This window comes from Orcinus orca, chromosome 1 (genome assembly GCF_937001465.1).
Source record: "Orcinus orca chromosome 1, mOrcOrc1.1, whole genome shotgun sequence".
NCBI classification, from domain to species: Eukaryota; Metazoa; Chordata; class Mammalia; order Artiodactyla; family Delphinidae; genus Orcinus; species Orcinus orca.
This window is the reverse complement of record NC_064559.1, coordinates 8,709,802-8,722,621: the sequence shown is the minus strand read 5'-3', so window position 1 is coordinate 8,722,621 and position 12,820 is coordinate 8,709,802. Positions and strand designations below refer to the sequence as shown.

The 12,820-nt window shown below is 41.1% G+C and overlaps 1 protein-coding gene across 5 annotated transcripts in view; it reads left to right on the top strand.

The window, feature by feature from the left end:
• The first annotated feature begins 7,969 nt into the window (after window positions 1-7,969).
• Window positions 7,970-12,820, top strand: part of AHCTF1 (AT-hook containing transcription factor 1) — an 84,205-nt gene continuing 79,354 nt past the window's right edge. For 4 of the 5 annotated variants that reach the window (XM_049713428.1, XM_033430342.2, XM_033430341.2 and 1 more), the window contains exon 1: window positions 7,971-8,303. The gene's annotated coding sequence lies outside the window, so the exon portion shown is untranslated. Of the gene's footprint in view, window positions 8,304-12,820 lie in introns of all 5 variants that reach the window. The other variant, XM_033430343.2, reaches the window with a different exon arrangement.

The following is a 12,820-nucleotide window of genomic DNA, read 5'->3' as shown; positions in this document are numbered from 1 at the left end:
AAGTAAAAGAGGAAGATGTGAAAGAAAGGGAGAGGTAGAAAGGGGAACAATTTTTAAGAAGAAATTAAAATGTGGTACCATGTCTATGACAAATATTACCAGTGTTCAGAGAAAGAAATAAAATCTGTGGCATTTTGGGGGTACCATTCATGAAAAACAATTTTTCAACTGCATAAAAGACTATATTTTAATGGCAGAAAAATATTTCTATTGCTTTTCTTTAAAAACTTTAGATTTGATTCAATGTCTATTTTTTAAACAAAACAAGTATAATCCGTCCGAAAATATTTGTGGCAAAACATTTGACAATCTGTTTCCCCCTCTATAGAACGAGATGTTTAACCTAGAATATCTCTAGGGTCCCTTTTAATCTAATATTCTATATTTTGCTTTTTGAATGGTGAAATCAATAAATATATACTCATTCACTAAAAAATTATTTTAGCACTTATTTATATGCTGGCCACTATGCCATCACTGGAAATGTAGTAGGGAACATGAAAAATGACTCTTCACTCACCAAGTTTATTGTCAATTGGAGAAATCAAGGTTGGGGTACTCCTTGCTATAAAAAATCATCTCCACAAAATTGACGAAAACATAGCTGTTGACAGAGGCGCCGCTTCTATGTGAGAGAAGCTCTGTTTTGTTGTTATTGCTAAAATATCAAGGTTTTTCCCTATTACTTTGCAAAACAAACAAGATCTAATTCAGAACACTTCAATGAGGTTCTTTTTCTTTTCTTTTTTTTTTTTAAAGATTTTCAAGCCACTCATTTCTTTTTGTTTTCTTTTTTTCCCATTTATTTATATATTTATTTGGCCGCACTGCATGGCATGTGGGATTTAGTTCTCCAACCAGGCATCAAACCCGCGCCCTCTGCATTGGGGAAGTCCCCAGTGAGGTTCTAAATTCTCCGAAATTAGATGGTTGTCTGTTGCTCCCAGGATGCTGGATTGGTACTGAAACAGCATCTCTTGAATAAAACATTCCAAATGGAAGCATGAGGATCCACACTAGTCGTTATCATTTTCTAGGCCTTTTACCAAAATAACAAATGACTGATCATATAGGGAGAAAGGGAATGAAGTGTATTTTTTAAATTTAATTTAATTTATTTTTTATACAGCAGGTTCTTATTAGTTATCCATTTTATACATATTAATGTATACATATCAATCCCAATCCCCCAATTCATCCCACCACCCCCACCCCCACCACCCCCGCCACTTTCCCCCCTTGGTGTCCCTACGTTTGTTCTCTACATCTGTGTCTCAATTTCTGCCCTGCAAACCAGTTCATCTGTACCATTTTTCTAGGTTCCACATATATGTGTTAATATAAGATATTTCTTTTCTCTTTCTGACTTACTTCACTCTGTATGACAGTCTCTAGATCCATCCACGTCTCTACAAATGACCCAATTTCATTCCTTTTAATGGCTGAGTAATATTCCATTGTATATATGTACCACAACTTCTTTATCCGTTTGTCTGTCAATGGGCATTTAGGTTGCTTCCATGACCTGGCTATTGTAAATAGTGCTGCAATGAACATTGGGGTTCATGTGCCTTTTTGAATTATGGTTTTCTCTGGGTATATGCCCAGTAGTGGGATTGCTGGGTCATATGGTAATTCTAGTTTTCGTTTTTTAAGGAACCTCCATACTGTTCTCCATAGTGGCTGTATCAATTTACATTCCCACCAACAGTGCAAGAAGGTTCCCTTTTCTCCACACCCTCTCCAGCATTTGTTGTTTGTATATTTTCTGGTGATTCCCATTCTAACTGGTGTCAGGTGATACCACATTGTAGTTTTGATTAGTTTCTCTAAACATTAGTGATGTTGAGCAGCTTTTCATGTGCTTCTTGGTCATCTGTATGTCTTCTTTGGAGAAATGTCTATTTAGGTCTTCTGCCCATTTTTTGATTGTGTTGTTTTTTTAATATTGAGCTGCATGAGCTGTTTATTTTGGAGATTAATCCTTTGTCCGTCGATTCATTAGCAAATATTTTCTCCCATTCTGAGGGTTGTCTTTTCGTCTTGTTTGTAGCTTCCTTTGCTTTGCAAAAGCTTTGAAGTTTCATTATGTCCCATTTGTTTATTTTTGTTTTTATTTCCATTACTCTAGGAAGTGGGTCCAAAAAGATCTGGCTGTGATTTATGTCGAAGAGTGTTTTTCCTATGTTTTCCTCTAAGAGTTTTATAGTGTCTGGTCTTACATTTAGGTCTCTAATCCATTTTGAGTTTATTTTTGTGTATTGTGTTAGGGAGTGTTCTAATTTCATTCTTTTACATGTAGCTGTCCAGTTTTCCCAGCACCACTTATTGAAGAGACAGTCTTTTCTCCATTGTATGTTCTTGCCTCCTTTGTCGTAAATTAGGTGACCATATGTGCGTGGGTTTATCTCTGGTCTTTCTATCCTGTTCCATTGATCTCTGTTTCTGTTTTTGTGCCAGTACCACATTGCCTTGATTACTGTACCTTTGTAGTATAGTCTGAAGTCAGGGAGTCTGATTCCTCCAGCTCCATTTTTTTCCCTCAAGACTGCTTTGGCTATTCGGGGTCTTTTGTGTCTCCAAACAAATTTTCAGATTTTTTGTTCTAGTTCTGAAAAAAATGCCACTGGTAATGTAATAGGGATTGCACTGAATCTGCTTTGCTTGGGTAGTATAGTCATATTCACAATATTGATTCTCCCAATCTAAGAACATGGCATATCTCTCCATCTGTTTGTACCATCTTTGATTTCTTTCATCAGTGTCTTATAGTTTTCTGCATACAGGTCTTTTGTCTCCCTAGGTAGGTTTATTCTTAGGTATTTTATTCTTTTTGTTGCAGTGGTACATGGGAGTGTTTCCTTAATTTCTCTTTCAGATTTTTCATCATTAGTGTATAGAAATGCAAGAGATTTCTGTGCATTAATTTTGTATCCTGCAACTTTACCAAATTCATTGATTAGCTCTAGTTGTTTTCTGGTGGCATCTTTAGGATGCTCTATGTATAGTCTCATGTTATCTGCAAACAGTGACAGTTTTAGTTCTTCTTTTCCAATTTGTATTCCTTTTATTTCTTTTTTTTCTCTGATTGCCAAGGCTAGGACTTCCAAAACTATGTTGAATAATAGCGGTGAGAGTGGACATCCTTGTCTTGTTCCTTCTACGTATTTTTGATTTTCTCTTTGATTTCTTCAGTGATCTCTTGTTTATTTAGTAGCATACTGTTTAGTCTCCATGTGTTTGTGTTTTTTATGCTTTTTTCCCTGTAATTGTTTTTTAATCTTATAGCATTGTGGTTGGAAAAGATGCTTGATATGATTTCAATTTTCTTCAATTTACTGAGGCTTAATTTGTGACCCAGGATGTGATCTATCCTGGAGAATGTTCTGTGTGCACTTGAGAAGAAAGTTAATCTGCTGTTTTTGGATGGAATGTCCTATAAATATCAATTAAATCTATCTGATCTATTGTGTCATTTAAAGCTTGTGTTTCCTTATTAATTTTCTGTCTGGATGATCTGTCCATTGGTGTAAGTGGGGTGTTAAAGTCCCCTACTATTATTGTGTTACTGTCGATTTCCCCTTTTATGGTTATTAGCATTTGCTTTATGTATTGAGGTGCTCCTATGTTGGGTGCATAAATACTTATAATTGTTATATCTTCTTCTTGGATTGAATCCTTGATCATTATGTAGTGTCCTTCCTTGTCTCTTGTAACGATCTTTATTTTAAAGTCTATTTTATCTGATATGAGTATTGCTACTCCAGTTTTCTTTTGATTTCCATTTGCATGGAATATCTTTTTCCATCCCCTCACTTTCAGTCTGTATGTGTCCCTAGTTCTGAAGTCAGTCTGTTGTAGACAGCATATATATGGGTCTTGTTTTTGTATCCATTCAGCGAGCCTGTGTCTTTTGGTTGGAGCATTTAATCCATTCATGTTTAAGGTAATTATCGATATGTATGTTCCTATGACCATTTTCTTAATTTTTATGGGTTTATTTTTGTAGGTCCTTTTCTGCTCTTGTGTTTCCCACTTAGAGAAGTTCCTTTAGCATTTGTTGTAGAGCTGATTTGTTGGTGCTGAATTCTGTTAGCTTTCGATAGTCTGTAAAGCTTTTGATTTCTCCATTGAATCTGAATGAGATCCTTGCCAGGGAGAGTAATCTTGGTCCTAGTTCTTCCCTATCATCACTTTAAAAATATTGTAGCACTCCCTTTTGGCTTGTAGAGTTTCTGCTGAGAAATCAGCTGTTAACTTTATGGGAGTTCCCTTGTATATTATTTGTCGTTTTTCCCTTGCTGCTTTCAGTAATTTTTCTTTGTATTTAATTTTTTGCCAATTTGATTGCTATGTGTCTTGGCGTGTTTCTCCTTGGGTTTATCCTGTATGGGACTCACTGCGCTTCCTGGACTTGGGTGGCTATTTCCTTTCCCATGTTAGGGAAGTTTTTGACTATAATCTCTTCAAATATTTTCTCAGGTCCTTTCTCTCTCTCTTATCCTTCTGCAACCCCTATAATGCGAATGTTGTTGCGTTTAATGTTGTCCCAGACGTCTCTTAGGCTTTCTTCATTTTTTTTCATTCTTTTTTCTTTATTCTGTTCTGCAGCAGTGAATTCCACCGTTCTGTCTTCCAGGTCACTTATCCATTCTTCTGCCTCAGTTATTCTGCTATTGATTCCTTCTAGTATATTTTTCATTTCAGTTATTGTATTGCTCATCTCTGTTTGTTCTTTAATTTTTCTAGGTGTTTTTTCTTTAATTCTTCTAGGTCTGTGTTGAACATTTCTTGCATCTCCTCAGTCTTTGCCTCCATTCTTTTTCTGAGGTCCTGGATCATCTTCACTCTCATTATTCTGGAAGGTTGCCTATCTCCACTTCATTTAGCTGTTTTTCTGGGGTTTATCTTGTTCCTTCATCTGGTACATAGTCCTCTGCCTTTTCATTTTGTGTATCTTTCTGTGAATGTGGTTTTCCTTCCACAGGCTGCAGAATTGTAGTTCTTCTTGCTTCTGCTGTCTGCCCTCTGGTGGATGAGGCTATCTCGGGAATGAAGTTCTGAACTGGGCACATACTTCCCTTTAATCTCTGCAACAGCTCTGCAAGGAAAATAAGTAACATTAGCCTTTCTTTTTAGATGAGAAAACAAGCTGAGAAACTGAAGTAATTCCATTAAAATCATGTTGCTAGAAAGTAGTGAAATGGATTAAAACCCTAGTTTGTTTGGTTCCAAATAACCATGTTCTTTCCACTACGCAGTGCTTCCTCCAGTAATGGAAGGCTTTGAAGCCATGTTTACCAGTCCATCCTGTGGAACACTAATGAGGCAAAATGTTTCACAATCATAAATGGATTCATGCCATGGTCAAGTAACTTTGAGAAATGCCAAGCATATTAAAGACAGTGAAGTATTACGTAAAAGAAATGTTTAATTTCATTTAGTCCCCTTTTCCCCAAACTCATCTGATTACCAAACACAGATTTTTTTCATTTTAACAGTTATTAACATCTCTGGAAAGTAAAACAATTCGGCATATGCTCAAATGACTGAAAAGAGGAAAAAGGAATTATCGAGAGCTTTAAAGTGGAAATTTGGTTTACAAAGCAATTGAAATAAAAAACTAGCAATTATGAGGGAAGCATTAAAAAAGTATAAGATACAGTCTGCTCTCATTGTAGCTGGGAGATGGGGTTGCTGGGTGGGTGGAGGGAGTCTGAGGCAAAAGGGGAAACAGACATAAAATAATATGCACAGCATATATTCTGTGTGAGTTCTTAGTGATTAATATGGGCTGACTTTGAGAAGATTTGTGAGAGAAAAGAGACTTGAGCTGCACCATTTTCAGTGGAAGACACTGAAAGGGAGAAACATGTTTGGGGGAAAGTGAAGAAAAGATTCTCAGAAACTACATAAGGTAATAAAATAGGACAGGTAGTGTTGGTCCAGATTATAGACAATCATACAGAAACCATACCAGTATTCTGCCATAATTATGCAAAGAAAGATTAAAATCTGAAAGATCATTATAGAAAGTCAATTAATCTGGATAATAAGTATGATGAGACAGATTTTTGAATTTTACAACTGGCAGGGCTCTTAGAGCAAAGTTAACAAATGTTTGTCTAACGAATCCATTGAACCTCTAATCCAGCCATTCTTGCTCTCTAAATCTGATAACTGAAGCCCAGAGAGGTCACTTGATTTTCCTAATGTTACACAGCTCATTAGCAGCACACCTGAGTTGAGAACTCAGGTCTTCAGACTACCAAGAAGTACAGCACCCATGAATTGGGCATAAAATGATGCCAAGGAAAGGAAGTGTAGAATGGGGAGCAAAGCAAGCACATGAATTAGCACATCTGACTGCAGAGTAGCTTCTGTTTGAGGAAGTCTAAAATAATTAAGACATATAACCAAAAACCTTTTTTAAAAAAATTTATAAATTTATTTATTTATTTTTGGCTGTGTTGGGTCTTTGTTGCTGCTTGTGGGCTTTCTCTAGTTGTGGCAAGCAGGAGTTACTCTTTTTTTTTTTTTTTTTTTTGCGGTACACGGGCCTCTCACTGTTGTGGCCTCTCCCGTTGCGGAGCACAGGCTCCGGACGCTCAGGTTCAGCGGCCATGGCTCACGGGCCCAGACGCTCCGCGGCATGTGGGATCTTCCCGGACCGGGGCACGGACCCATGTCCCCTGCATCGGCAGGCGGACTCTCAACCACTGCGCCACCAGGGAAGCCCAGGAGCTACTCTTAGTTGCACTGCACGAGCTTCTCATTGTGGTGGCTTCTCTTGTTGCAGAGCACAGGCTCTAGGCGTGCCGGCTTCAGTAGTTGTGGCACGTGGGCTCAGTAGTTGTTGCTGGCGGGCTCTAGAGAGCGGGCTCAGCAGTTGTGGTGAACGGACTTAGTTGCTCCATGGCACGTGGGATCTTCCCGTGTCTCCTGCACTGGCAGGTGGATTCTTAACCACTGCACCACCAAGGAAGTCCCCCAAAACCTCTTTTAACTCCTTCTCCACCACAACTTAGCCCAGTACCTTTTGCAAACAAATGTCACGTTCAGAGGTTGCTGTCAATAAAGGAACAAAAATTATGGAGAAAAGGATATTACATTTCTAAAAGACAGCCTTTGACAAAAAACATACGGGAAAGGGTAACAGAAAAGAATAAACTTTCCTGATTAAAAAAACGTGGCCTGCTAGAATCCTACCTCTACCTCCCATTATAATTCTTTTATTTGGAATTTACTATTGTGGATATATTCCACACGTTTGAAGAGTGTGTGGTGCTGGGACTTACTTCAAAGATACTAACAACAAATGAAAGAAATTCCACAATGAAACCCCAGGGTGACCAAACATGCAACACTGACTTGGGGTAAAATTTTGACTTAGAAGATTAGACTAGACCTCGTGAACATCTCTGGCCACGAAAGCACGCTCGGATGTTTAAAAATACAGAGAGGGAAAGAAGCGTTTCCCCAAAAGTCAGGCGCCCACTTTTGGCACGGAAAGCCGGAGCAGGGAGAAAGAAAAACACCGAAGGCAAAGATTATCATTCGGCCGCCGGCAAGCGGATCCAGAAGATAACGCGGCGACTCTCCCGTCACAGTAGACACCCGGCGGGATCGCTACGCGGGCGCTACTTCGGCTACAGACTACCACTCCCGACTCCGCGCTAGGCCCAAGGGCTGGGCAAGCAGAGCGGTTTAACGCGCAAGGCATTGTGGGGTTCGTAGTCGTTCTTCCCTTCAGCTCTTTGGAGGTGGGGAGATCCTATTTTACAAAAAAGCCCTGCCCTTCCCCACCCTGCTTCCCTTTCCTCCCTTTCCCTCCCCCACCTTTTTTCCGCAGAGAGTTTGAAATTCCCGCAGAGCCGGCGCCCAAGGCCGGAACACTCGCGAGAACTCAGGTCCCAGCGCCGTGATCTCCTTTCCGTCTCCCACTTCTCTCCGCCCTTCCCCGCCCCTCCCCTCCCCTCCTGGTTGTTTGGGACTGTGTGTCGGCCGGGTGGTAATGCGCAAAGACGGGTCATCGCTGCGCGAGCGGAAGAGACAGAGTCGCGTGGGGAAGGGACCCGGGGCCGCGGCGCAGGCAACGACCGCGTTTTAGTCGCTGAGCGGTCGGCCGGCCTGTTGCCGGCGAAGGCGCTCGCGGGGGTTGTGCGGAGGTGTGCGCGCCCTGCCGGTGGCGGCTGTGTCTCTTGGGAGATGCTGTGACGGACCCGCGCGGGAGGAGCTCGCGCCCAGCCTCGCGCCCCCCTGGACTCGGCGGCCGCGGCCGCTCGGTCACCCGCCCTTCTCAGGTAGTGGGAAGGGAAGGAGGAGGTTGGGCCGGGACGGTGGAGGGCTGGTCGGCGCGGCCTGGGCCCGGAGCGGCGGTCCGGCTTCTCTTGCCGCGCCTGGCCCGCCGGGCCCTCCGCGCGCCGGGCCTAGGCCGGACTTGTGGCCGCTCAGCGAGCAGCGGCGGCCCGGCTCGCGGAGCGGCCTGACTCGCGGAGCGGCCCGACTCGCGGAGCTGGCCCGAGGGGGCGAATGCGGGCGTTGGCGGTTGCGGCAAGCTCCAGGGCTCCGGGAGTTTGTTATATAACCTCGGCGGAGCGGCGGCACATGGCGGCGTAGGGGCGCCTCAGGGTCCAACCCCCGCGCATAACGCGCCGGCAGCCGGGTGCTCACGCCCTCCCGGCGGCCTGGACCGCGGCGCCTCTAACCCACTGTTTTCTGGTGCGGTTGAGACTTTGGCGGGCCTCCCTCTGGGGGAACCTGCTCGTACTTTGAGTCTGTCTTAACATTGGTGTGTGGTCCCCATGCTCCTGGGCCTGGCTGGGATGAGTCCCGGGCGGAGAAGTTTGCCTCGTGATTTGAAAAGTGCAGTGAATTGGTTCGATAAAGGAGATTTAAAATAACTATACATCTTGGAGTGGGTATTAATTTGCCTTGCTTGTGCCACCTGGAAACTTGAGGACAATTACTTTTGTTACTTGTGGACTGGGGGGCGTGGGGAGGTTAATTTGTTCTCAAAGCCAACGAGGTTCAAAGTAGCCGTTATTATCTTTTTTCAAATGGGCAGTTTGAGAAGATACTTGATAAGAACCTGGGTCCTTGAGGATAAAATATAGGTCTCTTGGAAACTCTAAACTTGAGTGTATTCTTAAAATATCCTAAAGAGCCAGTAGATGTTAAGGACTTTTCTTTAGTGAGCTTTCATTGATTAAGTCTGTAAGGAGAGAAGAAATTAGGGTAGGTTTACTTATTTTGGAGGATTTGACTAGGGATGACAAGCCCAGCTCAAGTTAATGTTTGAGGCATGCTCTGAGTGTGTTAAGCGCTAGGGAAAGTCTACATTCTCCCCGTACTGTAATTTTTGATTCTAATTTTTCAATAACCTAGTGCCAGAATGTCACCGATTCGCAGTACAGCAATAATTACCAAAAAAATTTTTTTTTCTTTTTTAAAGATTGTTATACAGCAATTTTGGGATGGACACATCTCGATTTAAGAGGACACAAAACATTGTTTCTTTCCTAACCATAAAAATTTTCCGGAGATTTTTCGTTTTCTTCTTCAGAATGAAGTCTCATTTCCCTAGGTTAGGTCAGCGGTCTCTACAGTAAATCTTGTCTGCTGTCCACCCGCAACTGTTCCCGAATTTATGCTTCGGCTATTCCAGAATCATCCCCAATCCTGGGCCCATTTTCTTGAAGATGTACTTTAATGTTCCTTTGCTCCTGTCCTTCAGCCTGGAGTGCCATCGCTGCCTTTTTCAAGTTTTCAGCTTTCAAATCATCCTTAGCTTAAATGCCATCTTTTCTATACACTCTTTCATTTCTCTTTATCCCAGTTCTTTCCTGGGATCTCACAGAATATACACCTTTATTGTAGCATTTATTTTCATGGTTGATTATGTGTCTCCTAGAATGTAAACTCCTTGAGATCAGGAAGTAGGTCATCTTTCTGCCCTTGCATTCCCTTCCCAACGCGATGTTTTAAAAGTAGTTCGTGATTGGTAACTGTTTGAATTAAGTTTGAAAGAACAACTGCTAAAAGGCTGGACGTTTTTGGGTCCACAGCTAGTTTACATTTATATCATAATTCTTAGTGTTTTTTTTTTAAAGTCAAAATGCATACAAAATGTTTTGTAGAAATGTTCACTCAGTATATGGTGCATTATAATTATTGAACAACTAGATTAAAGTTTTATTTTCTGTTGTGGAGTTTAGCAGCCTTCTAGGATGTGTGTATTTCACACAACTGATTTTTCGTATTGTGTCAATATCTTTCCTAGTACTTTTGCAAATTTTGCTTTGCTTCTTAATGTTGAAGCAATGTATACTTAAAAACAAGTGGGATCCAATATTAAGCTTTTTTTTTTTAGAATCAATTTAATTAATTTATTTATTTTTGGTTGCATTGGGTCTTTGTTGCTGCGCGTGGGCTTTCTCTGGTTGTGGTGAGCGGGAGGCTACTCTTCGTTGTGGTGCGCGGGCTTCTTATTGTGGCTTCTTGTTGCGGAGCATGAGCTCTGGGCGTGTGGGCTTCAGTAGTTGTGGCGCGCGGGCTCTAGGGTGCACGCTCCGTAGTTGTGGCGCACAGGCTTAGCTGCCCCGCGGCATGTGGGATCTTCCCGGACCAGGGCTCGAACCCTTGTCCCCTGCCTTGGCAGGCGGATTCTTAACCACTGCACCACCAGGGAAGTCCCTGAGCTTTCTCTTTTTAATACACTTTATTTTTTAGAGCATTTTTAAGTTCACAGCAAAATTGAGTGGCAGGCACAGGGATTTCCAGTATATGCTTTCCCTGCTCCTATTCATGCATAACTTCTCCCATTATCAACATCCCCTACTAGACTGGAACATTTGTTGCAATTGATGAACCTGCACTGACACATCCTCACCCGAAGTCCATAGTTTACTATTCATTCTTGGTGTTGCACATCCTATGGATTTGGGTCAATGTCTAATGGCATGTATCCACCATTATGATATCATTCAGAGTAGTTTCACCACCCTAGAAATCCTCTGTGCTCCCCTCTCTATCCCTCCCTCTCTACTAATTCCTGGCAATCACTGATCTTTTTGTCTCCATAGTTTCACCTTTTTCAGAATTGTCTTATAGTTGGAATTATGCACTATGTAGCTTTTTCAGATTGGCTTCTTTCACTTTGCAATACGCATTTAAGTTTCTTCCACGTCTTTTCTTGGCTTGTAACTCTTTACAGCACTACATAATATTCCATTGTTTGGATGTACCACTGTTTATCAGTTCACCTGCTGAAGGACATCTTGGTTGATTCCAGGTTTTGACGATTATTAATAAAACTGTTAAAAATATCCATGTGCAGGTTTTTGTGTTTTATATAAGTTTTCAGCTCCTTTGGGTAAATACTAAGGAGCGTGATCACCAGATCATATGGTAAGAATATGTTTAGTTTCGTAAGAAACTACCCAACTGTCTTCCAAAGTGGCAGTACCATTTTGCGTTCCCAGCATCAATGAATGAGAGTTCCTGTTACTCCACATTCTCACCACCATTTGGTTGTTGTCAGCGTCCGGATTTTGGCCATTCTAGTAAGTGTGTAGTGGTAGGTCATTGTCTGAATTTGCATTTTCCTGATGACATAAGATGTGGAGCATCTTTTCATGTGCTCATTTGCCATCTGTATATCTTCTTTATTGAGGTGTCTGTTAGATCTTTGGCCATTTTTTAATTGGGTTGTTTGTTTTCTTGTTGGGTTTTAAGAATATTGAGTTTTTAAAAATTGATTATATTTATTGTTCAACATGTCTTTTCCTGTCCCTGCTAGTATCTTGCTATCCTAATTTATGACATGTTTAGGACCTGTTAGTTGCAAGGCATTGTGACCCTCTGGAATTCACGGGAATAAGGTATGATTTTTGTCTTTTAGGAATTCATAGTATTGTGGGGAAGACCAGCAAATACAAATAACGGATTTCAAAAATTATTTTTAGGATTGCTAACATAAATGTGGAAAGGAGTGAGCTCAGAGATGAGATTAAATAGGAAAAGGATTGATCTACCCAGACCACACTGGGAATCTAGTCCTTAAATGGGGCTTATGGCAGAAGGAGGTAGAGGAGGGAACAGTATAAATAAAAGAATGAATATGCGAGGCAATAGCAAACTGATGAAGGAAGGGGCGTGGGGAGACAAACATTGTAAAGATAGTCTGAGACTGCCAGATTGTGGAGGGCCTTGATTACCTGTGGCTGAAGATGTCAGTTTTTATATTCAGTAGGGGAGTCATTGAAGGTTTTTGTGAAGGGAGTGAAAATCCATCTGTGCTTTATAAAGACAGTGGACAATATTTTCATTGAAATTAGGCACAATTTTCTTGCTCTGCCTATCTAGACCTTGGAAGGATTTGAAACTTTGTAAATTACTTTTTAGAGGTTGTCAATACTGGCATGTCAGGCTAGGACTGTACTTAATTTTGTACAGTACTGACCATAGCTGCTTAATGTATTTTTGTGAAGACGTATATATAGATATGTCTTTATATAAGATGTTCTTTCTAATATAATATTTAAAAGTTCTCATCATTGTGCTTAAAATGTTAAAATTCACACTGTAAATATGGGATTTGAAAGGTCTGGAAACCAGAAGCCAATTTTTGCCCTATAGATTCAAAGGCTAACTTCTAAATTTGGAAAACTTTTTCTTTCACTCACTGAACCTTTTTTTGAACTCCTGTGTGTCAGAATTGACCCCTTTATTGTTATGAAATGACCCTCTTTATCCCTGGTAATATTCTTTGCTCTGAATTCTACTTTTAAAATTAATTAATTAATTAATTAGACTGTGT